The following is a 27,788-nucleotide window of genomic DNA, read 5'->3' as shown; positions in this document are numbered from 1 at the left end:
ACTTGATGGAATTCTGAAGCCAAGTGAAAACCTCCCTCCTTTCTTTATATCATCTTCCGTGTTTTTCTCTAAGTATTTATTTCCTCATGTTATATTCAGACCTGGGACTTCGCAAATTTGAAAGATGGAAAGCTGATTTTTGTCACTGCTAGCTTCGGAAGTAGAGAAGTTGCAGCCAGGAATTGTCTCACGGAATAACCTGCAAAGTAATGAAACAGCTATGACTTGGATATGACTATGAGATCCTGCTGGGGACACTTTAAGCCTATTATAGAGGTGGTCTTTATTAGAGATGTACTCACTTTTTGTGATAGATGAATCTATAGCCTTGATTTTTAAGCATGGTGAATGGCTATTTAAAAATAATTTCTTTTTGAAAAAATTTACAAATTTCCTAAAATCATAAATCCTTTCGTATTATAAGAAATAATACTAGAATATAAACTACCAGAAAGCAGAGATTTTTGTCCATTTTATTCACTGATACATTCCCGATCTCTAGAACACTGCCTGATACAAGCTGGTGCCCATGAAATATTTGTTCAATAAATTTAAACATAGTAATTCCTAAAGAATTCCCCAACTGGGGCACACCTGTATTCACATAGCATGGACAGTTATACATAATGTTGCTGATCAGCATTCCTTATCACCTGTTGTAGAAGACTCTTTAGGCCAAGATGACATTTATTTAATCAAATTAATTAATTAATTAGACACAGAGCCAGCACAAGCAGGGGGGCATGGCAGACAAGGGGAGAGGGAGGCATAGGGAGAAGCAGGCTCCCTGTGGAGCAGGGAGCCCTTCCTGGCCAGATGTGGGGCTCAATCCCAGGACCCTGGGATCATGACCTGAGCCTTAAACTGACTGAGCCACCCAGAGGTACCCCCAGATGACATTTAAAAGACAACCTCAACGTAGTTTACGCATGTCAATTATACCTTAATAAAGTTGTTATAAAACCAAACAAAACAAAGCAAAAAATAACCTCATTAACATAGAAGTGTTGCTTTAAGTGAGGCAAATGATGCCAGGAAAAGAACAAATAACCAATGGGAGACCAAAGAAATTCTTATATGCATGATAATATCAAGCATTTATTGAGTGCTTAATAGCTAAGTAGGGAGGGAGAAATATTCAGTTCTTTGTCATTCAGTTCTTATATATCTAAGAAGTTGACACTAATTTTAGTCCTTTTTCTTCTTGAAGAAGTTGAGATTTAAAGGATTTAAGTAAATTGCTCAAGCCTGCACAGGTCATAAGAAGTTCAACTGGAATTTGAACTAACTTTACAGTATTTGAAGTTGAAGCTTATTAAGACACTGAAGTCAATGTATACACTTCAGTTTTATTTTATTTACTTGTTTATTTATTTATTAAGTAGTTTCCCTGCCCAGCATGAGGTTTGACCTCATGACCCTCAGGCTGATTTGCATGCTCTACCCACGGAGCTAGCCAGGCGCCTCTGTATACTTTATTTTAAATTCATTTAATTGGCATTTTTCATTATTCAATAAAGCAAATGAATTGATACCCTGCTATATACCAGGTATTAGGTCTACACTGATAACTGCATAGATGTAGTTCTTGCTCTCATGTCATAGGATCTGATGGAGCAGACAAATAATAGACAAGCTAAGAAACAAAAAATACAAAATGTGATAAAGGAAGAAATAGTGTTCAGTAGGGAATAATAGCTGGTAAGCCTAGGGTGACTTATTTTAAGGTAGAAATGCCTAATGGGTCTTTTAAGATAAGATTTGAATAATGAACCAGTCTAAGAGCATGAGGTAGTTGGTAGATAGAAAGGAGAATGGCAACACTGTGTTCCAGGTAGCAGAATGGCCCAAGGCAAAAGCCTCAAGGCAAAAAAAGAGCTTGGATGGTTGGACAGGAACTTTGCATGGCAGAGGAACAGGGAATGCGGTTGGAGAGGTAGGCCTGAGGCCAGATCATACAGATCATACATCATTGTTAGCCACGGAAAGGAGTTTGAATCCTGTTACATATGCAAAAGATAGCCATTTGCAGATCAGTCCTTCTGATAACACTGCCAATACTTGGTAAACCCAGTGCTTCAGATGAAATTTCTGTTTCTAATTCATTAGCATGTATAACATTAACTATTTTGTAGCCCTGTACTGTTATCCAGCCCTCTAATACCTTTTCAAGAGTGCATGTATTTTCTTTGGTAATTTCCCATGTGGAAATGCGCATTTTATTTTTATTCCTGTACTATCTGTCCCTTTATTGAAGTCTTACTATCTACTATGGATCCTAACCTGATGAACTTGCAGACTAATAGCAGAATTTAAATACGTAAAATATTACATTATAGAATAAAATATGTTAAGTGGGATAAAAGATACCAATAAAGTACTCCTGGGAATTTAGAAGAGAGATTCCTTTTAGCCCTGAGGGATTAAGGAGAAGGGGGTGGGAGGATTAAGAGAGCCTTCCTGAAGGAGGTAGCATTTGCTCATGGTTTTGAAAGGATAAGTAGGATTTAAACATTAGGAGGTTGAGAAAAGGCAAAAATCTTATCTAAAAATTCCAAGTATAAATGAGTGCATGTGTGTTTAGTGTGGTCCTTACTGCACTGTGGATCCTCAATTTGATATGATTGTCACCAGACCCTTGGGAGACATCCAGGACTAAAATAGTTTGGATGTGTTATGCCGTAGGATTGAAGTTCATAGCACTCTGCAGGAAATTATCTGTAGTTCTAGCCAGGGCTGTTTGTCTTGACTTTCTCAGCTACTTAAATTTATTAACAAATAATATGAAGACCTAAAGAATTAGAAAGGTAGTTTTAAAAGAGCATTGCATGGGACAAAGAATCCAATCTTTTTCTCTTGCTATCTTAATGAGTGATCTTCTTCTTCTTCTTTTTTTTTTTTTTGAGTGATCTTATTTCTAAAACTATTTCTGTTTCTCTGTCTATAAAAGGGAAAATGATAATTCTGTCCACTATCGTCTACCTATTAAGATACTGATAACTAGGGGATCCCCGGGTGGCTCAGTGGTTTGGCACCTGCCTTTGGCCTGGGGTGTGATCCTGGAGTCCCTGGATCTAGTCCCACGATCAAATCCCACGTCAGGCACCCTGCATGGAGACTGCTTCTCCCTCTGCCTGAGTCTCTGCCTCTCTCTCTGAGGGTCTCTCATGAATAAATAAAATCTTGAAAAAAAATTAAAAAAGAAAAAGATACTGATAACTATGAACAGTGATGAAAAAAAGCTCAGAAGAAAGATGCTGCATAAATAAAAATAGCAATTAATTAATTAGCAACTATTATGCAAAATGATGTTATTTAAACTCTTTTAGGTGGAAAGAACCATGTGGGTATTTGAAATTTCCCTCCTTTATTTTTTTAAACAAGATATCTCAGTTTGAAAGTTAAAAGATGATTGGAGGTATTTAAATTTGTTGTTAACTGTGGTCAATTCACAAGGCTGTGTAAGCAGGGAGTTTATAAGTCTGTCTGTCTTTACTGAGTGGGGAGGAAGGGGGCGGGTGGGTGGTGATGGTGTCCTTTGTTAAAATCTGGAAGTGAAAAGCTAAAGCCTACACCAATGTAAAAAGCAGCATTCACAGTAACTTCAGGATGCACTTATATCAACTACAGTTAAAACATAAACAGTATTTGGAGTGAGGTTCAAGATGCCATGAAGACAGGTTTCTTAGAAAGGAGGAGTTTCTTAGAAAGCTAAGGTGCAATATTGGTATATTTTATTCTGAGTGACTTTACTGTATGATATAACTTGAAAAAAAAATCTTAATTTGAAGCATGGTAAAGTACATTGTGGTGAAGCATTTGCTATATCCACCAATGTCCCGGTTCTCTCAAGCTTGATATATTTAAATAATTGTGATTACTATCTGAAGATTATTCTTTCTGATCATAATTTAAAGATTCTGGTTTTAAACATTAAGAAGACAAAAGAAAACTAGGACTTTTAGTTATTTAATAAAGCTGTTTCCTAGAGAACTAAAAAAAAACTCAATACATTCTAACCTTATAAAATCAGAGCAATACCATCAACTATATATTAGTTTTATATATTGCTTAATCACTTAAAATATCTTCTTCAAAGAAAATATTTTGAAAGAAATCTTGGCTTTTACATGACAATTGAGAAGTAAACCTTATTCCCAAACCAGGATTTCTAGAGGTTATGTTCTAATATGTAAAATATATAGAGGTTTAAAACAATATATATTGAAAATACTTCTCTTTTGTCTTTTATACCAAAATTTTAACATTTATCAATATCAAACCAGTTTGAATATGGACTGATGTTATGGGAATGGAAAAATAAACATTCTTGGAGATAGCATACCAAAAAGAGGGTTAGGTTTGTACATAACAATTATACTTAAGTACTTACGGCCAGCTATAGGATAAAACATTAATGATATCAATTATGTTTTAAAAACTTAAAAAAAAAAACTTTAAATATATTTCTCTATAGAATAACAAACCTTCTATTACCCTATATATATGTGCATGTATGAGTATGTGTATGTACATATTTTAAATCTTGCTTATTATTTTGGGCCAAATAGATCCTTAAAATGGATACAATAATAGCTGATAATAAACAGCTGTTGGTAATGTTTTTTGGATCATTGTAAATAATGAATATTGTAATTTAAATGCTTTGTTTTTTTTCTTTTACCTCTACCTTTTAGTTATGGCATTATGCATCATCTCCAAGTTCTCTTCTTTTTTTTTAGATTTTTAAAAATTTATTTATTCATGAGAGACACAGAGAGAGAGAGAGGCAGAGACATAGAAAGAAAAGTGGGCTCCTCACAGGGAGCCCGATGTGGGAACTCAATCCCTGGATCTGGGTTCTCGCCCTGAGCCAAAGGCAGACGCTAAACCGTTGAACCACCCAGGAGTCCCCTCCAAGTTCTCTTCTATGAAATACTCCAAAGTAATAATGAAATATTGATATACAATTAATGAGATATGTTATAGATAACCATAAGAAGAACATCAGTCCCATTACTTTAGAATCACATCTAAACTTTGATTCATAATTTGTACTGGCTTGATTATCCATTTTTCTATGTCACTTTTGGAGATTGTCTAAAATAAAAGCCCGTTTAAAATATTGACATTTCTCATCCTTAGGGATGATCAAAAGAATGTGCTTTAGTCTGCAAAGGACTTTCCAAACAGGATTCTAAAAATGTTTTGACTGTTTGAAAATAAACATGTAACCTCCCATAATGATCTCTCAGAAAGACAGCATTCATCTGAAAAGAGAAGAATAACTTTAAGCAACACTGCTTTCCTAGCTTTCTAGTTCTGAAATATTTTCCGTATAAATATAATGCATGTTACCGAAATTTAAGTATGTATCCCCTGCCCAAGTTCTGTGAACAGTTGTGTACTTTCAGCCACTGAACTCAGAATAACTGAACTCTGGCCATCTGCTCTCATCCTCAGAGCTCTTTTTTTTTTTTTAATTTTTAAAGATTTTATTTATTTATTCATGATAGAGAGAGGCAGAGACATAGGCAGAGGGAGAAACAGGCTCCTCACAGGGAGCCCAATGCAGGGCTCCATCCCAGAACCCTGGGATCAGGCCCTGAGCCAAAGACAGAGTCTCAACTGCTGAGCCACCCAGGCGTCCCATCCTCAGAGCTCTTTATCTGCTCTCCTGAATTGGGTGCATTTTGCAATGGTAGTGTTTCTCTGCCATTTATCTTGTGTTCCAGCAAATCCATAATGACTGACAAAGGATACACATGAATAGTACTTTGTAATGAAGTAACAAAAGAAGGGTGTCATCCTGGCTGTTAAAATACATTTTAAGGGGCGCCTGGGTGGCTCAGTGGTTGAGCATCTGCCTTTGGCTCAGGTTGTGATTTCTGGGTCCTGGGATCCAGTCATGTCAGACTCCTCACAGGGAGCCTGCTTCTCCCTCTGCCTGTGTCTCGGGCCTCTCTATGTCCCTTGTGAGTAATTAAATAAAATCTTTAAAAAATATACATTTTAAGGCAACTTGAGGTGTCTTCAAGTGAAGGGTGGAGGATATAGGAACAGCCAGGAAGCATTTAAGGATTGGTGGAGCCTTTGACTATCATAAAAGGCCTTATAAACATCCCTGAAACCTTTCAGGATTGACATAGTTTTAGGAAAGGTAGCAGAAGATAACTGCTGCTACCTAAGGGATGTAGTGACTAGGGGATTTGAAGAGAACAATTGATGACTTACAAAGCAACTCCACAGGGGCTATGCTAAAACAACTACATATAGACTGATTTAGTTTGCACACCTATTTCAGGAATGCAACCCACCCCCCTTTCCAATACTAAACAGGATATTCATGCAATTAACCTTCACTCTGGCACAAAAACCTAATAGTCTGTGATATGGTGTGGGGAAGGTACCCAGATTTGCTGTTTTTCTCAACATCAAGGAGAAAAATACTGTTCTTTCTTTTGCTTTGGTTACTTAAAATTGTAGTCGTCTAAATAGAGGAAGGCCTCACTACGGTGGATGAAACTTTCTGAGAGAATAGGAATTGTACAATACCTCCAGGACCTTTGTTTTTTTGTTTGCTCCCAATTTCTGTGAGGTTATTGCAGTTAATACTTGCTGGGTTAAGCGAATTTGTAGGTTATATTTTATAGTAAAGTAAAATAACCTTACAAATTGTACATATAATGTAAGCTTGAAAAAATTCATGCAAAGAAACTTCAGTTTAAAGTTTTCCTAATGGGAGCACCTGGGTGGTTCAGTGGTTGAGCATCTGCCTTTGACTCAGGTTGTGATCCCAGGGTCCTGGGATCGAGTCCCACATCGGGCTCCCTATAGGGAGCCTGCTTCTCCCTCTGCCTATGTCTCTGTCTTTCTGTGTATCTCATGAATAAATAAATAAAATCTTAATAAAAATTTCCTAATGATAAAATGATAGAGCTGACATTTCTCCCCTACTTGTAGAGGTCTTCCTTAGCCACATTACAAGATAAAAATAATGATGACCTAATTAGAACTTTTCTCTAGCACTTTACAAAATAAAAACTACAGTGATGATCTAATTAGAGCTGACAAGAAATTGGGCAAAAAACTTTAAATTATCAAGAAAAAGTTTTTGAAATATGGATATATATATTCTTGTTAATGATAAACCTCATCTTAAGTGTGTATTACTCTTTCAGATAAATAATTGAAAAATCTTTATAGAGTACTTTTCATAAACCAGGCACTGTTTTAGGTGCTGGGGGTATATTAGTGAAACAGATAAAGATGATTATTTTAATGGAGATTACTTTCTATCAAGGCAATAAAAGAGGTAACAATTTTGTATATTACCTTAGAAGGCAATAAATGTTTAAGGCAAAACAAAACAAAAGGAGGAACAAGGGAAAGGGACCAGGAGTGCTAGGAGTGGGACAATTGGTACACTTTTAAATAGTTGTCAGGGTAAACCTGAAAGGTGGTGACATCTGAGCAGATTTGAAGGAGATACCCAGTTTGTATACTGTCTTCCTGAGATATCTGCATCCATTTATTCTTTAAATTGGGGTTTATTGGGATGCCTGGGTGGCTCAATGGTTGAGCATCTGCCTTTGGCTGAGGTCGTGATTCTGGGGCCCTGGGATTTAATTTAAATTTAATAATTTTAAAAAATAAGATTTTATTTATTTACTCATGAGAGACACAGAGAAAGAGAGGCAGAGACATAGGCAGAGGGAGAAGCAGGTTCCATGCAGGAATCCCAATGTGGGACTCAGTCCCGGGACCCCAGGATCACACCCTGAGCCAAAGGCAGATGCTCAACCGCTGAGCCACCCAGGTGTCCCCAAATGAATAAAATCTTAAAAAAAATAAATTGGAGTTTATTTATAGTTATTGAAGATAATATAATACTGCTAGACCCATTCTATATACTAGTTTGAATAGCTATATGGAAAAAAGGAAGATAAACATTAAATACCTACTGAGGCTAGGTACTGATTACATTATTTTGTGTGATCCTGTAAGGTTAATGTCATCAGGGCTATCTTATACCAATGCTTAGGGATACCAAGTATCTTGTTTACAATCACGTAGCTAACTAGGTAATAGAACTGGTGCTGTATATCTAAATCCAAATCTCATTCTCTTTTACATTGCCAGGGCCTGCAAAAAGTTGGGTCAGTTAATCATAGCTCCTAGGAGAGTTGTGTTGAGAAAGATTCTGAGGCCAAATAGAGCATCTGATGGAAATACTTATATCAATATAAACATGAGAGTGGGGTGTGGTATCGTGTATACTTACCTCTAAGCTGTCATGCTAGTTTTTGAGATACTCATCTCAAAATTGTTGAAAGACAATTTAGATACAATGATGTAGTTTGTAGCAGTATTTTGAAAGGATCAAAAAGGATATTTCTTTTGCCAATCATATTATTCTTTCTAAAATATGTCACCTCCCTAATAATCTTCTGTGTTCCACTTCTTTCCCTTTTTTATTTATTCATTTATTTATTTATGTTCCACTTCTTTCCTATGAATAAACTACTATTAACATGGCCTCAACCTACCTTCCCATAATCCTGCTTCTTTGACCTTTTCTTCTTTTCCCCCCTTTTTTCTTTTTAAAAAAAAGATCTGGGAAGCCCCGGTGGCTCAGTGGTTTGGTGCCTGGTGCCGCCTGCCTTCAGCCCAGGTTGTGATCCTGGAGACCCGGGATCGAGTTCCGCATCTGGCTCCCTGCATGGAGCCTGCTTCTCCCTCTGCCTGTGTCTCTGCCTCTCTCTCTCTCTCTCGTGCTCTGTGTCTCTCATGAATAAGGAATGTCTTAAAAAAAAATCTTATTTATTTATTGAGAGAGAGAGCAGAGAGTGCAAATACATGAGCAGGGGTGGGGGATGCAGAGGGAGAGGGAGAAGCAGACTCCTCACTGAGTCTGGAAGCTGATATGGGGCTTGATCTCAGGACCCTGGGATCATGATGTGAGCCTAAGGCAGATGCTCAACTCGACTGAGCCACCCAGGTGCCCCATTTGCTCTTTTTCTCGTCCATGTGATTTTCTCTGTCTTGCATGCTTACACAGCCCAATAAAATTACCCTTATTTCAAATTACAGCTTCCTAGTGAAGTAGAATGCTCTATTCCTAGGAATGTCTACATAGAGAGGTTGAATATCAGATACAATATAGAAGGAATAACTATTACAGGGAATAAATTTTAAAAATTTAAAAATTTTTATTATTTTTTAAATATTTTGTTTATTTATTCATGAGAGACACACACAGAGAGAGGCAGAGACATAGGCAGAGGGAGAAGCAGGCTCCATGCAGGAAGCCCAATGTGGGACTCGATCCTGGGATTCTGGGATCACATCCCAGCCAAAGGCAGACGCTCAACTGCTGAACCACCCAGATGTCCCAATTTTTTAAATTTTAATTTAAACTTTTAATAGAGGTGGTATAATTATTAGATAATTGTTCATGGTTATTATTAAAGACCAGTCATGGAGTTAACAGTTAACTGTGCACTACCTACTAATTTTATGTTCTGGGGAGAATTACTTAAACTCTCTGAAATTTCAGTTTCTTCATCTCAGAAGCTTCAGATTCCTGGATATTTTTTAGAATTTGCTTTGTAATATAATACCTGGTATTGTTGTTGTTTTGGTTCAATGTTCCAGTTTAATGTGATTATTGATAATTGTTAGGTTTCAATTTGCCATTTCCCATTTGTGCAACCTTTCTTTGTTCGCCCTTTCCCTCTTTTTTGAATTCTTTTTTAAAATTAAAATTTATTTTTTTTTTAAAGTAGGATGTATATCCAAGGTTGGGCTTGAACTCATGACCCTGAAATTAAGAATTCCATACTTGGGCATTTGGGTGGCTCAGTGGTTGAGCATCTGCCTTTGGCTCAGGTCATGATCCTGAGGTCCTGGGATCAAGTCTAACATCAGGCTCCCTGCAAGGAGCCTGCTTTTTCCCTCTGCTTATGTCTCTACCTCTCTGTGTCTCTCCTGAGTAAATAAATAAAATCTTAAAAAAAAAAAAAAAAAGAAAGAGTTGCATGCTCTACTGACTGAGCCAGCCAACCAGCCCTTTTCTTCTTTTGGGTTGAGTACTTTTTATGATTCAGTTGTATATGCTTTGTTGGCTATTAGTTATAACTCTTTTTTGTTATTTTCGTATTTGATTTAAAGTTTATACTATTCATCTTTATCACACTTTACATTCAAGTGACATTTTACTACATATACAATTTAAGCACTTTATTATAGTATATTTCGGCTTCTCTCTTCTCAGCCTTTGTGTTGTTGTTATACTGTGTTGTGTTTTAATTTTTCGAAATACATATCTCATACCACACTGTTATCTGTTATTATTTTTGTTTATATTTTAATGAGATTTAAATAAGACAAAAACTCATATATTTACTCATATAGTTACCATTTCTGCTGCTCTTTACTTTTTTGAGTAGGCCCATATTTTTTATCTGGTATCATTTTCCTTCTCCCTAAAAGACATTCCTTTTTTTTTTTTTTTTTTTTTTAATAGATTTTATTTAGGGACGCCTGGGTGGCTCTCCGGTAACTGACTTCCGCTCAGGGCATAATTCTGGAGTTCCGGAATCGAGGCCTGCATCAGGCTCCATGCATGGAGTCTGCTTCTCCCTCTGCCTATGTCTCTGCCTCTGTCTTTCTGTGTCTCTCACGAATAGATAAATAAAATCTTTTTTTTTTAGATAAATAAAATCTTAAAAAAAATAAAAAAAGATTTTATTTATTTGAGAGAGTGTGCAGAAGGTGGGGGGCTGGGGGAGAAGGATAAGCAGCTCCCAGCTGAGTGCAGAGGCTAACGCAGGGCTCAACCCCAGGACCTGGAGATCATGATCCTGGTTGAAGTCAGATGCTCAACCGACTAAGCCATCCAGAGGCCCCTAAAACACATTTAAAAACATTTATTTATTTATTCATGAGAGGCAGAGACAGAGGCCGAAGCAGGCTCCATGCAGGGAGTCCGATGCAGGATTCCATCGGATCTGGGGTCTCCAGGGTCACGCCCTGGGCTGAAGGCAGTGCTAAACCGCTGAGCCACCCAGGCTGCCCCTAAAATACATTTCTTAATACTTCTTGTAGTGCAAGTTTGCTGGCAATGAATTCGTTCAGCTTTTGTATGTTTAGAAAAGTCTTTATTTCATCTTGATTTTTAAAAAATAGCTTTATTGAGATATAATTCACATCAATACAATTCACTTACATAATGTGTACAATTCAGCTGTTTTTAGGATGTTCACAGTTATGTGCAACTATTACTACAGTCAGTTTTAGAATATTTTAATCACCTGAGGAAGAAACAATATTCCTTAGCTATTACTCCATCCCCTATCTCTCCCATTCCCAAGCCCTAAGTAAGCACAGATTACTTTCTGTCTCTATAAATTTCCTTGTTTTAGACTTTCATATGAGTGGAATTGTGTGTAGTATATAGTCTTTTGTACCTTTTTTCACTTAGCATAATATTTTCAAGGTTTACCTTTTTGTAGCATGTATTAGTACTTCATTCTTTTTTGTAGCAGAATAAAATTCCATTGTATAGATATACTACATTTTGTTTATCCATTCATCCACTGGTGGAAATTTGATTTTTTCCCCATCTTTTGGGTATTATGAATATCTTTCTTTCTTTAAGATATTTTTCTATTAAATTTTAGAGAGTGTACAAGGAGAGGGGTGGGGCAGGGAGAGATTTTTTTTTGTTTGTAAGATTTTATTTATTTGAGACAGAGAGAGCACCAGCCCTGAGTAGGGGTGGAGGAAGAAGCAAACTCCCTGCTGAGCAGGGAGCCCAATGCAGCACTGGATGCCAGGACCCTGGGATCATGACCTAAGTCAAAGGCAGATGCTTAACAGACTGAGCCACCCAGGCACCTTCTTCCTTTATTCTGAAAGATATTTTCCCCTGGATATAGAATTATAATTGGGCAATTTTATTCTTTCAGTACTTTTTAGATATTGTTCTACTGACTTCTTGCTTGCATTTGTCCTGATTAGAAGGGTGCTGTAATTTTTATCTTCATTCTTTCTAAGTAATGTGACTTTTTTCATAGCTGCTTTTAAGATTTTCTGTTTATTAATAAGTTTAAGTAATTTATTAAACTGTGTCTTGGCGTAGTTTGTTTTTAGATACTTGGGGTTTGTGAAATTCTTGAATATGTAGGTTTGTTTGTTTATTAAGTAGGCTCCATGCCCAGCTCAGAGCTTGAACTCAAGACCCTGAGATCAAGATCTAAACTAAAAGCAAAAGTTGGATGCTTAATTGACTAAGGCACCCAAGTGCCTCTTGAATCTATAGGTTTATAGTTTTCATCAAATTTTGAAAAATTTTAGACACTATTTCTCCAAATATTTTTTCTTCTGTTTATCCCTTCCTTTTTTGGGAATCCTAGTTATAGGTATGCTAATCACTTGAAGCTGTTACATAGCATATTGATATTATATTATATTTTTACTTTCTTTTTCCTTTTGAGTATTTTTTCTTTTATCTTTTTAAAAATATTTTATTTATTCATGAGAGACACAGAAAGGCAGAGACACAGGCAGAGGGAGAAGCAGGCCCCCTGTGGAGAGCCTGATGTGGGACTTGATCCTGTAGTCGAAGGCAGATACCCAACTGCTGAGCCACCCAGGCATCCCTTTTTAAGTATTTTTTCTATGTGTTTCTTTTCATTTTTTTTTTTTTGTTTTTTTTTTGTTTCTTTTCATTTTTAAAGATTTTTATTTATTTATTTGAGAGAGAGAGAAAGAGAACACAAGCAGGGGAAGAGGGGGAGGGAGAAGCAGACTCCCTGCTGAGTGGGAAGCCCAATGCAGGACTCAATCCCAGAACCCCAGGATCATGACCTGAGCCAAAGGCAGAGCTTAACTGAGCCACCCAGGGACCCCAATTTGTGTTTATTTTCCAACGTTATGTCTTCAGATTCATTTTTTTTTTCAACAATGCCTAACTTGCTGTTAATTTCAGCTAGTATGGGCACCTGGATGGCTCAGGCCATGCTCTGGTCATGGCCTCAATATTCTTTAATGTCTTTACTCAACATATTTAACATTTCCTTTAGCCTTTTGAATATATAAAATGCAGATTATAATAACTCTTAATGTCATTATCTAATAAACCTAACATCTATGTTAATTCTGGCTTGGTTTTGGTTGATTGATTTTCTCCGCATTCTGGCATATCCTTAAACATAGAATATGTAGCATTTTGTGTCTGCCTTTTTTTTTTTTTTTTTTTTTTTGAGAGAGAATGAAAGAGAGAGTACATGTGTTGCAGGAAGGGGCAGAGGTAGAGAGAGAACCTTAAGCAGGCTCTATGCTCAGCATGGAGCCCCACAATGGTCTCGATCCCATGACCCTGGGATCATGACCTGAGCCAAAATCAAGTCAGATACTTAGCTGACTGAGCCACCCAGATGCCCTTGTGTCTGGCTTCTTTCACTGCATAATGTTTCCAAAGTTCATCCATGTTGTAACATGTATTAGAACTTCACATTTTTGTAGACAAATAATATTCCCAGAAAACGCTATATCACATTTTGTTCATTTATCAGTTGTTGGGCATTTGAGTTGTTTCTAATTTTTGGCTATGATGAATAATTCTGCTATTAATATTCATGTACAAGTTTTTGTGTGGATATATGTTTTCAATTCTCTTATAAATATACCTAGGATTTATAGCTGAGTTGTATTGTAACTATGTTCAACTTTCTGAAGGACTGCCAAACTGTTTCCAAAGTGGATGTACTGGGCAGCCCAGGTGACTCAGCGGTTTAGCGCTACCTTTGGCCCAGGGTGTGATCCTGGAGACCCGGGATCGAGTCCCACGTCGGGCTCCCAGTGCATGGAGCCTGCTTCTCCCTGTGCCTATGTCTCTGCCTCTCTCTCTCTGTGTGTGTGACTATCATAAATTAAAAAAAAAAAAAGTGGTTAGCATAGTGCCTGATATGTAACCCCAGGCTTGAACTCATGACCCAGAAATTAAGAGCCATGTGCTCCGTCTACTGAGCTAGTCAGGTGCCTGAGTTATAATTATTAGTTAATGCTGATTGGCAAACACTAGATGGGAACCCAAATCTGCATAAGGAAATTACTTAAATAAATTTAAAAATTAATATTTTGACCTCTTTTTAGGGTATAATGTTGGCCTATTTTAAAGTTAGCTCCCGGGACACCTGGGTGTTTCAGCGGTTGAGTGTCTGCCTTTGGCTCAGAATGTGATCCTGGAATCCTGGGATCGAGTCCCGCGTGGGGCTCCCTGCGTGGAGCCTGCTTCTATCTCTGCCTCTCTCTCTGTGTCTCTCATGAATAAATAAATAAAATCTTTATTTATTTATTTTTTAAAGATTTGTTTATTTATTTATGAGAGAGAGAGAGAGGCAGAGACACAGGAGGAGGGGGAAGCAGGCTCCACGCTGGGAGCCCCACGCGGGACTCCATCCTGGGATTCCAGGATTGCGCCCTGGGCCAAAGGCGGGCGCTAAACCACTGAGCCACCCAGGGATCCCCAGTAAAATCTTTTTTTTCTTTTTTCTTTTTTTTTATATTTATTTATTTATGATAGTCACAGAGAGAGAGAGAGAGAGAGGCAGAGACATAGGCAGAGGGAGAAGCAGGCTCCATGCACCGGGAGCCCGACGTGGGACTCGATCCCGGGTCTCCAGGATCGCGCCCTGGGCCAAAGGCAGGCACTAAACCGCTGCGCCACCCAGGGATCCCCCCAATAAAACCTTAAAAAAAAAAGTTAGCTCCCTTTTTGATAAGATGTGAACACACAAAACTTATCACTTGAGTATATTCTGTCTTGTATTTTATATCCTTAGGTGTCTCATCTCATTTTGATCCTGCCCTACTTAGAGTGGGAGAAGGATGGAACAGTAAAGATATTTGATGCCTGATTTAAGTGAAATGTCTTTTTTTTTTCATTTTACAGATAAATTTCAATTCAATTCCTTATAATGTACCTTATTTTATAAACATGTTGATAAGTTTCTCTATCAAAAATAATCACATTTAAGTTGACATAAAATTAGATAATTTGAAATTCATTTATTTATTTTTAACACTTTTTAAAAAAGATTTTATTTATTTACTTATTCATGAGAGATGGGGTAGGGGGAAGGAGCAGAGGAAGAGAGAGAAGTAGATTCCACGCTGAGCAGGGAGCCCCATGGCTGGATCCCAGGACCCCAATATCATGACCTGAGCCAAAGGCAGACACTTGACTGTCTGAGCCACCTAGGAACCCCTGAAATTCACTTTATTAAGAAACATATAATGTCTCAGTCTTTTCGAAAATATATATTTACCAGAAGATATGATTTGGATTAACAGGCTATCTGGCTCGATTATTTCTACTTAGAAGTATAATTCATTTAAACAAAGGCTTATCTGATTAAAACACTGTGGAAGTGATCTCTTGCATGTTCTTAAAAAAGTGAATGATGAAGGAAAAAAAAATAACAGTATTTTTGACCTGAGTTTTTATGTGAAATTGAAGTGTACGCTGTTCTTTTTGCTTCTTTTCTGTAATAGACATTGTGTTTGTGATTCAGTCTCTGTGTGTGTAGTCCTACTTTTGTTAATGTGTCTTCATTTCTTGGTGAAGTGAAAGCTGACCTAGAACTGTGGTCATTCCTGTGTCAAAGTTACAACAACTGTGGTCACTGAGCAATTACTATGGCAATCCTACTGGTCCTAAAGGGATAGTTGTGTTAGACCAAGATCTAAAATTATCTGTAGAAGGGGAATGAACTGGGCTGTATGAGCTGAGTGAACTGAATGCAGTTTGATCTTGTGTCACTGTTTAACCCAAACAACCAAATTTATAAAAAGTAATTTATTCTGCAGAAGGATTAAAATCCTAGGGACGCCTGGGTGGTTCAGCAGTTGAGCCTTTGGCTCAGGGTGTGATCCTGGAATTCGGGATGGAGTCACATCGGGCTCCCTGTGGGGACCCTGCTCTTTCTCTGCATGTGTCTCTGCCTCTCTCTCTCTGTGTCTCTCATGAATAAATAAATAAATCTTCTTTTTTTTTTTTTTTAAGAAGGATTACAATCCTAGAAGACCTTTAAGTGCTGCTTTTTAAATTAATTGCTTTTTCCTGACAATTTTTAATTTTATTTTAGATTTTATTTATTTATTTGACTGGGAGCCAAGGGATGAGCATGCATGAGTAAGGGGGCTAGCAGAGGGAGAGGGAGAAGCAGACACCCCTGCTGAGCAGGGAGCCCGATTCTGGACTCGAACCCAGGACCCTGGGATCATGACTTGAGCTGAAGGAGATGCTTAACCAACTGAGCCACCCAGGCACCCCAACAATTTTATTTTAGTACTGAAATATTGTAGAATTCTCAGAAATGACAAAGAATGACTATGTGGTTTCTATGTCCAAATAAAGTACTATTCTTTTTTTTTTTTTTAAGGAACATAAAAACATTATTGAACTGGTATGTAAATAAAACTGTTAGTGGTTTTCTTTTTTACCATGATCCGAAAATATTTATAAGGTTGTAACTGATACAGATTGTTAATATATAGAAGAAAACTCGAAAGAGTGACAAGATGTGTAGCAGTAGAACATGTGTTTTCTTTTCGTTTTTCCAGAGAGGTAATAGATTTGTATGGATCCATCTACCTTCTCTCCTTCTATTGTTCGGTTGTGAGATTTTTGTCTGCAGTTAGTACTCAGCTAGAAGCAAATGAATATCCTACCTTTTTCAAATTTGTTTTTTGTTTATTTTTTAAATCTCCATTCTTTAGTTCATTCAATATATACTAAACACTTGTTCTATAACAGGCACTCAGGTAGGTGCTAGGGGTACCTTATTGAACAAGACTACCAGGACTTCCTCAATAAGTTTTTAGTCCTGGACAATTTTTTCCCTCTCTTTCATTTTTGTATTTTCCTATTGTTTTCTTCCTGTGCCCTTTCTCTTCTTTACCTTTATTTCTTTCCCTCATTTTCTTACTTTTCTTCCTTTTTTTCTTTGTCAGGAAATTGCTAAAAGGCTTCCCTTTCTTGTTCAGGCTTGTCTAGGCTCAATATATGAAACTCCTTTCTTTGCACCACAGTCTTTTCCCGTGGGAATTCAGGGACATTCATAACTTTTGGCCTGACTTAACTGTGTCTGTACCTCCTCTGAGGAAAATTGGTTGCCAGCTGATGAGAGTATCATTTCCTCTACTGCCATAGAATCATACTTCTCTGCCTTTCATCATGCTGCCAAACTTTGTGAAGAGTGAATCCTTTGGGGAAAGACATCTTCCTGTCTCTGTCTACAAGCAATCATTTTTTGTTAAAACCATTTTTTAAAAATTGGTTTTTATATCTGTGTACCTAAATTTATCTCCAATTTGGTTCCATTGGTCACAGAATAGTTTTACCTTACTGGCTGAATATTTTCATTTCTGCTGAGCTTCCCTCAGTGAATATTACAGGGTATTTTCCAGCAGTATTTTTGCAAAAAAGGGGGTGGCAGTAGACAGAAGCCTAATATAAGTTCAAATATAGCCATTGTCCTATTGCTTTCTGACAGAATATAGTGAGAAATCAATGCAATGAGGGTCACAAATGACAGTAGATAAGGATAAGAAAGTTGGGTTTATCTGAAAGCACAGATGAATTAGGATTATGGGATTAATTTTGTCCCAGAAAGTTCTTTTGATCCAATCCTGCCTCTTTAAAGTTGAAGAGCAGAGATGTGATATGCCAGGAATCATACAGCAAGTTAATGATAGCCCAGGCTAGAACTCACATCACAATTTCCAATTTCCTTTTTAAATTTTTAAAAATAATTTTTAAAATTTTGTTAAAGGACAACATTTATCTTTTTTCTTTAAATTTTATTTTTATTTATTCATGAGAGACCCAGAGAGAGAAAGACGCAGAGACACCGGCAGAGGGAGAAGCAGGCTCCATGCAGGGAGCCAAATGCAGGACTCCAGAATCACGCCCTGGGTCAAAGGCAGGGGCTAAACCACTGAGCCATCCAGGCGTCCCAAATTTCTTTATTAAAGATTTTTTAAAAGATTTTGTTTTTAAGTAATCTCTATATCCAGCACAGAGTTCAAATTTACAACCCCAAGCAAGATCAAGAGTGGCATGCTCTATTGACTGAGCTGCTAGGTGCCCCTCAATTCCTAGTTTTATTTTTCACTTCGAAGTAGGATATTGGGAAAATTATCTTTTGGTGGGGAGTTATCATTTGATGGAAAAGGATTTGTCAAATCCACTGGGATTCAGACTTTCATACATTTCAGCTGAGAATCAGAGAGTCTAATTGCATATGATCCTTGTGCAACCAGCTGAGATGTTGGAAAGAACTAGTATAATAAAATTAAGTGCTATCTACTGAATATTCAGTCTGTGTCTTTTAGCTCCTAGATTCATAGGTGTGGGTTTATTTTATGTCTTGTTTGTTGATGTTGTCTGTTGCTTAGGAGAAATATGATTTTTCCCTAACACCAAGTGTTACAGTTACAGGTAGAGTGGGGGAAGGTAAATTTGCTTTTGATGAATTCAGGGAGTAAGTGATACAATGAAGAGTTATGTATATAAAAATGATAGGAATAAGGAGTCAGAACCCCAAGTTCATCTACTTAGTTGTTATTTGAACTGACTTAGTACACTTTAATCTCAGTACTGAGGAAGTCATTTTGACTCTGGCTTTCCACCCCCCTAACCAAGAATCATTTCTTCTCTGCTCCATTGGCATGGATATTACTGTTTATTGGTGTGGTAGCTAGGCTCCAACATGGTCCCCAATGATCCCTTGCCTCCTAGTAATCATGGCCTTATATAGTCCCCTCCCAACATTATATCAGCATTGGTTTGTGTGACCAATAGGATATGATAGAAATAACGGTATGTCACTTCTGAGGTTACCTCATAGAAGACATTGTGGCTTCTTTCTGCCTTGTACTCTCTTGCATCCTTCCCTCTGGGGAAGGCAGCTGCGAGCTTATGAGATACTCAGCTCTATGAGAAGACCACATAGAATGGAACAGATGTTTTTGCCTTCTGCCAACAACCAGGGAGGAAAACCAGCTTTCTGCTAATAGACCTGTGAGTGAACCATCTTGGAAACGAGTCCTTTAGTTCTGGTTAAGTTTCAGGTGGCTGCAGCACTGTTGGGCTGTATGAGAGATCCTGCACCAGAGCCCCTTAGCTTAGTCACACTCAAGATTCCTGAACCCCAAAACTGTAAGATAATAAATACTTGCTGTTTTGAGATGCTAAATTTGGGGGATGATACATTACACAGCAGTAAATAACTATACAACTCACAAAAGTTGAACATTCTCAATTTAAAAACAATTATAATAAAAATAAATGTAGATGTTTTTACTATGAGATTTGACCCTTGGAAACAAACACTGTATTTGTATGTGGCCTACATCAGTATTTTCATTTTATGAAATAGGAAACAGGAATAGAAAGGTCAAATGATTTATGTTGGAGGAGTGGTGGAGGCTAAAAATTGAAACATACTTTTTTTTTTTTTTCCATTTCTCTTTGAACTATGGTTCTGTTAAAATACAGGTAAAGACTAAGTCCAAAGTGAGACCAATAAATCCAAACAAGAGACTTATGATTTGAGGACACTTTCATTTAAAGAGAAGTTTTCTGAGAGCTCTTTGTTGTTGTTTCTAAGATCTTATTTAAGAGAGTGAGAGAGAAAGAGAAAGATGAGGGGGAGGAGCAAAGGAAGAGGATCTTTTTTTTTTTTAAGATTTTATTTATTTATTCATGAGAGACACAGAGAGAGGGGGGGGGGGCAGAAACATAGGCAGAGAGAGAGAAGCAGGCTCCATTCAGGGAGCCCGATGTAAGACTCGATCCCGGGATTCCGGGATCACGCCCTGGGCTGAAGGCAGGCACTCAACCGCTGAACCACCCAGGCATCCCAAAGGAAGAGGATCTTAAGTAGACTCCATGCTGAGCATGGAGCCCCGTGCGGGACTTGATCTCACAACGCTGAGATCATGACCTGAGGTAAAATCAAGAGTTGGGTGTTTAACTGACTGAGACACCCAGGCACCTCAGCTCTTGTTTGAATATTAAATTATTTCAAGTGGTCTGAGTCATTTTATCTTTACATGCAGGTCAATTATGCCACTTTCAATTAATAAATGTGGAAGGGATTTCAGTGGATGATTTAACTCTGGCCTCAATGTGAATTTTTTTTTATCAATTCAGCAAACATTTGTCAAGAACACCACTGCTGGCCAGAGGATACAAAGATAAATAATAAAATACCTCGGCTTATGAATAGCTTATAGGTTAGTGGTAGGGAAGATAATTTCAATAGTGTGGGAAGAGTTCTGATACAGGATTCTTTTTTTTTTTTTTTAAAGTATTTATTTATGATAGTCACACAGAGAGAGAGGCAGAGACACAGGCCGAGGGAGAAGCAGGCTCCATGCACCAGGACCCCGATGTGGAATTTGATCCCGGGTCTCCAGGATCGCGCCCTGGGCCAAAGGCAGGCACTAAACTGCTGCGCCACCCAGGGATCCCTGATACAGGATTCTCAGGAAACAGGCAGATGTAGAGGAGGTGTACTTAACCCAGTTTGGGAATTAAGGGATGACAAAGGACTTTCTCAAAGGGGTACAAGACACTTTGTAGCATTTTGAATCTGTCTTGGCTGCTTTCTAGACACTTGGGAGTGTCTAGAAAAAGAGTAACAATATTGTATGCTGCCTTCCTATTATCTTTCATATATGGGTAAGGTGGTCTCTATTTTTGAGCTCTGCTCACAAACCAGAATTCAGCAGATTCTTTGATTCAGAGGCTGCTCAATGCCTGGAGGTGCTGCTGGTGCCTATGGTGGATGCTAGGGGCCAGGTGGGGATACAAGAAAAAGGGAAGAGGGGGCAAAAGATAAAAAGAAAGAGACTGGGAGAAATGAAGTGGGAGAGAAAGAAAAGAGAAGGAAATGGAAGGATTAATAACTATGGTTTGTTGCACACTACTAGCCATTGTACTAAGTGCTTTGCAAACCTGATTTTGGTACTCACAATAGCCATATGAGGTGGCTGCTGGTAGTATCTGTTTTACTGATTAGGATATTGAGGCTAAAAGATGGTCATTTGCTAAAAGTTACACAGCTAGTAAGTAGCAGAGCTGTGATTTGAACTCAGGTCTGACTTCAAAATCCAAACTTCCAAATCCAACACTCCTAACCATAATGCTGGGAAGGTAATATATTTACCTGCTGTGGTGTGAGAGAGGGTCACCATAGACAATCGCGACTGCTCCAGGGCTGGCTCTGGGATTTTTTTTTTTTTTTTTTTTTAAGTTTGTAGACAAGTCTTTAACAGAGTGAAGATCCCTTAATTGGATTTGCCTGTTATCCAATATTGCACACCACATCGCATGCTGTGCTTCAGTTCCCTACATGAATCAGTTAGAACCTTCCCATTTAGTCTAATGAACCCTAATTTCAGACAAAGGTAACTGTCACCTTTTGTTTCATCCTGTGCTTTTATTTTTCAAATACCAGAGCCGACCTCTGAACTCAATCTGCACTTGCCTATTGATGCATAAATATCTATAATATCACAGTAAATTAAATTCTATTTTAAAGGGTTTCTATTTAACAATCTGTCAGAACTTTCACAGTATTTGATTTCTGGTCTCCTCCGTCCAGTGACAGGTTTATCTCAATATGGCTTGATTAATGAAACCTTTTATTTGGTGTAAGCACACCTATTATTACCATAATCTCTTAATGCTTGCTTAGGCAACATTGAGGTCTGGCAGCAGGGACTCTCAAAACTTCTAGCTTCTTTAGCTCTACCAGAACATTGGGTGAGATTAACGGGCCGGGAGACTGATGCCCTCCTAATGGGGAGCATGGTAATGTTAGTGTCAGCTAAATGATATAGCACTCTGTCTCAGAGGCTTGGCCAAACTCCCTTTCAACCTCTAGGGTTTAAGAAATGTTTCCGACTTAGTCCCAACAAATCCGCCTTCCTCTCCATTGCTACCTTGTCCTTGCATGTCAGTCACTGGGGGGCGTGGCTGACAGCTCCCTTGGTAGCCCGGCAATTGCAATGTGCACTGTGCAGCTGAGAAGTGGGATGAAGTCTAAAATAAAAGAATATATTGAAAAAGAGTGTCTTAATGAAGCCAAGGGGCCAGGCACTAATAGCTCTTAAGAAATAGAAATGACTTTATGATGGATATTCCACAAGCAACCTTTTCAGAGAAGAAGAGTGCAATTGAATTATGTTTTGTTCCTGACAAGTATTTACCTCGGAGAGGAGCTGCCATTACTGCTGGATTACCTCCTTTGCGTCCTACATGCTTCCGATGCCCTGCGAAAAAAATATTTTGGGTTTCACATAGATTCAACGCTGTCACTCTGTTTTACTTTGCTATTAAATATTTAGTAGCGTTAAAAGTGAGACATTGAAAATAAAATGTGAAAGTTGTTTGTGCTGAAGAAACTGTCTTCTCTGCAGGTTTTTTCTCGCTAGTATTTTCTGCACTGGTAAAATGATAGGCTTCTGCCGTATATTATACTGTTCCTTTATTTGTACCCCTGTCTGCCTCTAATACTTAAAACATCTCATACTTTTTTTTCCCCTTTCTCTTTTCAGTTTGTGGTCATTGTGGTTTTAAGTGCAATAGAATTCACCTGGAGAGTTTTGCTGTTTTTAAACTTCCTGAAATAGGAAAGAGAATAAGGTAATATTCATAAATGCGAGTCAAAGTCCTAACAAATAATAAAATCAGATTTTAAAAAAGTGTTATTTCAAAAGAACATATTTTTAAAAAGAGCATGTTAGTTAACATTCTTTGTTCATACTTGAATAATCAGAGGGAAAATAACCCCTGTAAACAATAGAAAATAGTATTTGCTTATCTAGTGACTGTACTAACTTGATAATTAATTTGACTGAGTTTGCAATTTGTTATTAAATATATATACTTATACAGACTTTAAATTGCAGAAGTTCTCTTCTGGAGTTTCTGTGGTGAAAGGGAAAATACTATAGAAAATATTTCTTTTAAAGTGGTGACATCAGATTTTTATTATTAGTTTAGCTTTAACTGGATTAATTATAATCATACTGAATAAAGTGTGGTTAACTCTACTTTCAAAATTAGATATATGGTTTAAGAAGATCCATGCAATAAAGTAAGGAAGTAGAGAACCTAGTTTAATTTAAAATAAGACTGAAAGTCAATCAAATAATTCTCAATTAATATAATTAATAATAAAGATCTTGTGTTCTGTTCGAAAAATACATAACATTTTTATTCATTAAAAATATTCTTTTACAAGAAAATACAGAAACCTCTCAATGAGGTACTGAGTGGAGGATTATTATAATTCTCCAACATGTTTCTCAGTTTTTAGTTTATTTCACATCATGCTTTTTAACCTTCGACAACAAATATTGTTGTACCATGAAGACAGCAAATCCAAACAATTACATATGTAGTCCAAAGGCATACACAAGAAAATCAATATTTGACATCTTTGCAACTCCCTCTTTGCAGTAGCGTTCAATAGCTCTTATTCATTATACACTTATATCTCTTTCAGATTCGCCTTTGTCACTGGAAACCCATTTTTTTTTCTCCTTTGACTTCCACATAACTTCTTTGCCCTGTACTTTTACAGATGCCTTCTGGCTATAAATACTAATGAAATCTCTTTGCTTAATTCAATTTTGCTGGTACACTTACAGTTATGACCTAACTTTCCCACGAGAGAGACTGATTGAACATTCCACTACCTTATGGATGGGAGCAAACATTCTTACAGAACTGGACTGACAATTTCCATAATTATAGAATTCACAGCCTAATGACCTTAAAAAACAATAAAAAGACTCTTGTTAATTCCATTTCTGTTACTGACATTCAAGATATTTCATTTTTCACGGGACAACAAATTTACTTTTTTATTTTCTAAAGAGCAGGCTATCCTTTCCCCCCAGATTAAATTTTCTGAATATTGAAGTATTCCATTGAATATTTAGCATTTCTTTGTCTTTTAAAAGTTAGAATATTTATGATCCTTAGAATGCGTTTGACTGATTTATAGCAATCAATTATAAGAGTACGTTTTCAAATAGCCCTTTTAAAAATGAAGAATAGAATAATTAAAAAGATCACAAGTCCTCCCTTGCATATAATTATTTCATTATTTCATTACAGTGCAGAAATTATTTTTGCTGACTGTGAGCAATTTTAATTGAGTGAGATCTGTGTTAATATACGATAGCAAGCAGTTCTTCCTAAGAAATAAGATCACTAATTGCCTAAATTTTTATTCAGTACAGTGAGTCTTATGAGTCACATTGCAATATAAACCTAATCACTAGGTAGAGTGGGTACAATACTTTTTCTGTAGTATAGATATCCTAAAAGCATAACCTGCCTGCTAATTTATTCCTTCAACAGGTTTATTGCCTTATTAAGCATTTGTTTTGTAGAAAATTCTTAATCTATCCAGTTATCATGAAAAAACTATGATAATGAAACATAAAAATTCAGATCCAAAGTCTACTAAAGCTAGCATAAATAAGCAAAGCTAAAACACAGTATCTTTCGTTCTCTTAAATACCAAAATATTTAGCATCTTAGTACATATTCTGGAAGCTTTTGACTTACAAATAAAGACTGCTCCTCAGATATGGAAATCTTGAGAGTAGGATAGACTGCTATCAAGTAAAGTTAAATTAAATGTTAATAATAAACCATATTCTTGCAAAAATTTAACATTCATCATAAATGTTATAGTATCTTTGGCATATCTAAATATTTTATATGTACCTGAGATATTTTCTTCCCAAAAGAATTTTAAATATATTTATTATTATAAGAGAATGAATAAGTTATAATAAAATCAACCAGAACCATTATCTTAATAACATAGACTGTTTTGATAAAACATGAGTAAACATTTAAAAAATATATTTGTTCTTATGTATAGTTTAATATTGAGTATACTGTTGAGGGTGTAACTTAGATCTTAACCAAAAAGTTCTGTATTTGAGTGTATTCTTAGTTTATATATAATTTTTGAAAGTAGAAACAAAGTATTTGAAAAACTCGATATTTATTCATAAATTCATTTCTCCATTCAACAAATATTTAGTAAGCACTCTGTGTGCTAGAAGTAATTCTAATGTGCTAATGCTACTTTCCTGTACCCTTCCAAGAGAAGTGCTAACATATTTGCGTTCTTTGCTTGGATTCAGGTATGTTTGCTGCTATATGCAGAAGTTGACCAGATTGGTATTAATCACCAATGTAGAAATTACAGAGTTGTTTACAATTCTAATTTCTAGATCAATACTTAATGTGTTAGCAGTGACTAAAACCTTTTGGAAATCTCTAAGAAATGAGTTACTATTGTGAAGAGAACTTTTTTTTTTTAATTTGGAATTTTTTTAAATTGGAGGTCAAGAATTATATGGGTTATAAAGGGTAAAATGAACTATTAGCTATAGAAAGAGACTTTCTCGTGGTAAAGAAGTTCCAGCATAGTGCAGTGGGAAGGTGACATAATCTAGAAGAATAAGAACTAAGCCACCCAGAGTCCTGGGTTCTGCTACTCCCTATTATTAACTAGCTGTAAGACTTTGGGCAAGTCTTGAAACCTCACTGAACCTTGTTTCCAAATCTGGGAAATGTGAATCATAATCTTTACTCTGGCTCCTCGTAGGGATGTTGTCACGATTAAATAGTAGCTTCCTCATTTGTAAATTGAGGGTTGCAATTTAGAGCACTTCTTAATCTGGGGCAGTCTCAGAATCCCTTTGAAACTATGCAGACTTGTGTGTATATATTCATTTGTACATCTTTCTGGGTAGGAGATCTGTAGCTTTTGTCACATTCTCAAATAGGCAAGTGACCCAAAGAAGGTTAAGAAACACTGGATTTGAGAATCTCTAACATCTTTCTACTCTTAAATTCAAATTTCATTCTTCCTCTCTGAATAATATATATGAAAGCACTTTGAAAGACTGCTAAACAAATGCAAAGTATCATTCTCCATCTCTCTTTATGGATCTAGCCTATGTAAAAGTCACAGCGTTACTTGAAAAGGCGATATTATATTATATTGCATGGATTATTGAATAAACATATTGCCTGGGGGAATTTCTCAAATACAGGGTTCAGTATTGAGCCCATAGGAGAGTTAGAGTGTGTCACAGAGGCTTAGAGAAAATAGAAGGAAATCTAGGTGAGAGTGCAAAAATATTTTAACATAGGTTTAGTGTAGTTTAGTAGGGAGGCTTTAAACTAGTAATTAAAATAGCATTAGGCTATTGATGTAGTTCTAGTCTAGATTATGGCACTCCTAGCTATTTCTCAATTTCTTTTACTCTAAAATGATTTTACTAATTCATACCTCACAAGATTTGGGGAGAGTTAAGTTAGTTAGATTAAATTAATGTAGGTGAAAGTGTTTTTTTTTTTTAAAAGATTTTATTTATTTATTCATGAGAGAGAGAGAGAGAGAGAGAGAGGCAGAGACACAGGCAGAGGGAAAAGCAGGCTCCATGCAGGGAGCCTGACGTGGGACTCGATTCTGGTCTCCTCGACCCTGGTCTCCTCAATCCTGGTCTCCAGGGCAGCGCTAAACCGCTGAGCCACCCAGGCTGCCCAGGTGAAAGTATTTTTAGTCAACTGTACAGTGTTACACAAAAGCAAGGAGTTCTCCAGTCAGAGGAGGAAATTCCCACTATTCAGGATTTCCTACTGTGGAGGGGAGGTAGGTTAGGGGGGGCACATTGAGTTAGAGTACCCTTAACCAGTGAAAAAAACCTGCAAAGGCAGGGTTGTTTTTTTTTTTTTTTTTAATTTTTTTTTCTTTATTTATTTATGATAGTCACACACACCGAGAGAGAGAAGCAGAGACACAGGCAGAGGGAGAAGCAGGCTCCATGCACCGGGAGCCCGACGTGGGATTTGATTCTGGGTCTCCAGGATTGCGCCCTGGGCCAAAGGCAGGTGCCAAACCACTGCGCCACCCAGGAATCCCTAAAGGCAGGTTTTTTATCTAAGAAATAGTTGACTTGGGTTTCAGTTTACCTCTTTTTTTCCTGAATTTGCATCAGAATGGAGTGAAAAGAACATTTGGTTCTAGAACTTGTTTGTCTTCTTACTAAGAGTGAGTCTGAGTTCCTAGATAGAAGGCAGAGATGGGATTTCATGAATTTTTATGTTCACAGCCCTATGGAGGTATTCAAAAAGTCTATTTCATTGAAAGCCCGGCCTAGTTACTTTCTCTAAGCAATGTTTCCTCTATTTGTAGGGATGATAATAATTAAAAACAAACAAACAAACACACACACACACACACACACACACACACACAAAACCAGGACACCATTTATTGAATACTCCATACCACATACTTTATACATGTTATTTTGTTCTAGCCTCACAGCAACCCTGTGAAATATATCCCCATTTAAAGATGAGGATTCTGGGGCACTTGGGTGGCTCAGTGGTTGAGCATCTGCCTTTGGCTCAGGTCGTGATCCTGGGGTCCTGGGACGGAGTCCCACATTGGGTTCCCCGCAGGGAGTCTGCTTCTCCCTCTGCCTATGTCCTCTGCCTCTCTCTCTGTGTCTCTCATGAATAAATAAATAAACCTTTAAGAAAAAATAAAGATGAGGATTCTGAAGTTCATACAAGATAAGTGACTTAATACTAATATCATAACCACCTTGCAAATTTATTGGAAAGATAAAATTATGTAATGTACTTGATCATACTTTAA

General features: G+C 37.1%; 1 long non-coding RNA gene across 1 annotated transcript; it reads right to left on the bottom strand.

Moving 5' to 3' along the window:
* On the bottom strand, positions 1-27,118 carry LOC144305200 (uncharacterized). Its single transcript, XR_013372265.1, has 3 exons — positions 27,095-27,118; positions 22,291-22,353; positions 1-199 (listed from the first exon to the last, which is right to left on the bottom strand). It is a non-coding gene; the product is annotated as an uncharacterized LOC144305200 (long non-coding RNA).
* Between the last annotated feature and the right edge of the window lie 670 nt (positions 27,119-27,788).

Source organism: Canis aureus, chromosome 3 (genome assembly GCF_053574225.1).
Source record: "Canis aureus isolate CA01 chromosome 3, VMU_Caureus_v.1.0, whole genome shotgun sequence".
NCBI lineage: Eukaryota > Metazoa > Chordata > Mammalia > Carnivora > Canidae > Canis > Canis aureus.
Note: the sequence above shows the minus strand (reverse complement) of the source record. Positions and strands in the feature narration are given on the sequence as shown.